Source organism: Ovis aries, chromosome 3 (genome assembly GCF_016772045.2).
Source record: "Ovis aries strain OAR_USU_Benz2616 breed Rambouillet chromosome 3, ARS-UI_Ramb_v3.0, whole genome shotgun sequence".
NCBI classification, from domain to species: Eukaryota; Metazoa; Chordata; class Mammalia; order Artiodactyla; family Bovidae; genus Ovis; species Ovis aries.
In genome coordinates this window covers 204,562,035-204,565,200 of record NC_056056.1, presented here as the reverse complement: position 1 = coordinate 204,565,200, position 3,166 = coordinate 204,562,035, and positions in this window count along the sequence as shown.

Here is a 3,166-nt window from a genome sequence, read left to right as displayed (position 1 = left end):
GCCCCAAAAATGGCCCCGCACGAGTTCTTCTAGGCGGCGCGCGGGCCCGGGGAGGGGAAAGGGTTGGGAGGGTTGGCTCCGGAGTTGGGGCATCGACTTCATTAGCATTTAAAGGCGCCCGCTGCCCTTTTTCCCGCCCCCTCGCCGCTCGGGCCGGGATGGGGCGCAGGGAAGGAAAGCAAGGGTGCGCCGGGGCTTGGCCCGCTGCTCCGGAGTTTTCCGCGCAGCGCGCGCTGCAGCCCCGCTTGGTTGGAGCAGGGGCCGAAGGGCTCCCCTGCCTCGCCACGTCTTCCAGGAGGGGCACACTGGGGCATCCAAGAGACGCGGCGCTTCTCTCTCCCCAAATGCACGCTTTTAAGTCCTTTCTAGTGAAACCGTTCAACATTTCTGAAGCACCATACACTGTTTCTGATACAGCAGTGAAGAACTGGAATAATGCCGTCTTCAGGCTGTTTTGCTACTTCTTCCTGAAAGAGAAGTTATGGATGACTTGTCTATGAGCCTCAGGTGAGGAAATTGAAGTCCAGCCCTCGGTGAATTCATGTAAACGTCAGTTTACAGCAATGTAAGGGCTTACCTGGTGGCTCAGGCGGTAGAGAACCTACCTGCAGTGCGGGAGACAAGGGTTCTCTCCCTGGGCTGGGAAGATACCCTGGAGGAGGGCATGGTAACCTACTCCAGTATTCTTGCCTGGAGAATCCCCATGGACAGAGGAGCCTGGTCGCAAAGAGTCGGACACGACTCAGAGACTAGGCACACACAGGACAACAAACAGCAAGCTGTTAATATGCATAGAATAATGCTAAGCTTGGAGGGAGAAGACTAAATCCACACCCCACTTTCTGCTCGAATTGCCTCTGCCAGCTAGTGAAAACTTAAGCAGTCGAGCCCTCTTAGCCTCGAGGGCTAAGAGGAGGGCCACAGAGAAGCAGATCACTCAATAAACGATATTTTCAGTTTAAGGAGTCCACCTGATCTTAAGAGAATGGAACTGGATTATGCGAAACACAGGCCAAAGGGCCTGTTCTCAAGAACCATTGGAATACAGGGCTCTTAGGTGTTCTTTGCCTCCAGGGTCCAGACAGCCCTAGGTATACACTCGAGTGCTGCCCTTAATTAATGGAGTCAACTTGGACTAGACATTCAATATTCCAGAGTCAATTTCCTCCTTTATGAGGGTTTCTCCAAGGTACCCTGGAAAGTAGATGGGATTATCATATGTAACTCCATTGTCTGGTCCAACAAAATCTCCTTTTGTTCTCCATTCTCCTAAACTACTTACCTTCTCCCCTCCCCTGGGAATTGTGTATCATATGGCTACATAAGGAGGCTAGCAACCAAGTATAATTCCTTATTGCAGTTTCCACTGGTTAGCAGAGTACCTAGCAGTAAAGTAGAACACAGGAAATGTTTACTAAATGAAAACAAAAGACCACACTTTCCAAACTCAATTGCTTATCAGCACATTCATTGTCAATAATTATAAAACTATCCTGACCAACCTAGATAGCATATTCAAAAGCAGAAACATTATTTTGCTGACTAAGGTCCATCTAGTCAAGGCTATGGTTTTTCCTGTGGTCATGTATGGATGTGAGAGTTGGACTGTGAAGAAGGCTGAGCCCCAAAGAATTGATGCTTTTGAACTGTGGTGTTGGAGAAGACTTTTGAGAGTCCCTTGGACTGCAAGGAGATCCAACCAGTCCCATTCTGAAGGAGATCAGCCCTGGGATTTCTTTGGAGGGAATGATGTTGAAGCTGAAACTCCAGTACTTTGGCCACCTCATGCGAAGAGTTGACTCATTGGAAAAGACTCTGATGCTGGGAGGGATTGGGGGCAGGAGGAGAAGGGGTCAACAGAGTATGAGATGGCTGGATGGCATCACTGACTCGATGGACCTGAGTCTGAGTGAACTACAGGAGTTGGTGATGGACAGGGAGGCCTGGCGTACTGCGATTCATGGGGTCGCAGAGAGTCGGACACGACTAAGCAACTGAACTGAACTGATCCTGCCTTATTACTTTCTTACTCCATCCATGAAAAAACATAAAAGTTAAACTTGACGGGAAAAAAAGTAAAATATGGAATATTTGACTTTTCAATGTAACTCACCTATATTTTTAAAATTATAAAGATGTAAATGCTAGATTCATATTTTAGTTGGACTACAATATGGACCATACAGTGATGTTATCTATATGTAGATGTGTTTAAAAAAATTGCTGATCCAATTCTAAGTGTGATTAAATTATTTCTTAATTTTAAAGAGTGAGTCTTAATTACAGTTAGATAATATGCATGATTTTGTTCTGGTGAGGACTGGCCATTGACTTTCTTATCTAACAAGATGATTATCACTGCTATGCAGAACTGGATTGCAAGGGGGGAAAATGATCTAATAGTCAAATCCTTAAAATATTATATATATATATGTATATGTATATCTACCGTTGGAAAATAATTCATAACTAACAGGTGTGGTCTGCAACCTCTGGAAGACCCTAAAATAATTACAGGTGCATCCTGGGATTTCCTAGAATTTTGTGCTGGAATGGCTCCCAAAACTACCCATCATTTTCATCCGAAAAAAGAGGTGAGCAGCTGGGAGTTCTTGGTACTGTGCTAAATAAATCTAGAGAGAATTAATTAGAGCAAACATGATCTGTGTTGTTTTAATAATCATAACAAGAGAGCAACTTTGATGTAGACGCACACGGAGTCTTCCATTTCTTCATTTACTCATGAACTCGTGTGCTCGCTCATTAGCACATACTTACTGAACTACACACTATGTGTCAAGTGCTACACTATGAGTATCTAATGTTGATCAATATGAAGCTTACATTGTGTTTTTTTTCATGTGAAATCATTTTTTTTCACTATCATTTACACCAAAAGAAAACATCATGTCTGATATTTGAGATTAAGTGGAACAATGAAAGAGAATCATAATCTAATTGTTTGACAGCAATCATTTTTAAGCTATGACTGGTTTGGTCATGAAGACAACAGGCACTCTGTTTTATTTATTTATTTATTTTTGTATTTTAATATATTTATTTTACTCTTTCCCCCTAAAAAAGTCATTAAAAGCTAGAGATTTAGTGTTTTATAATTTGAAGGGAGTTAGTGCATCCACAACTGCTGGAAGGGCTGTAGGAGAGA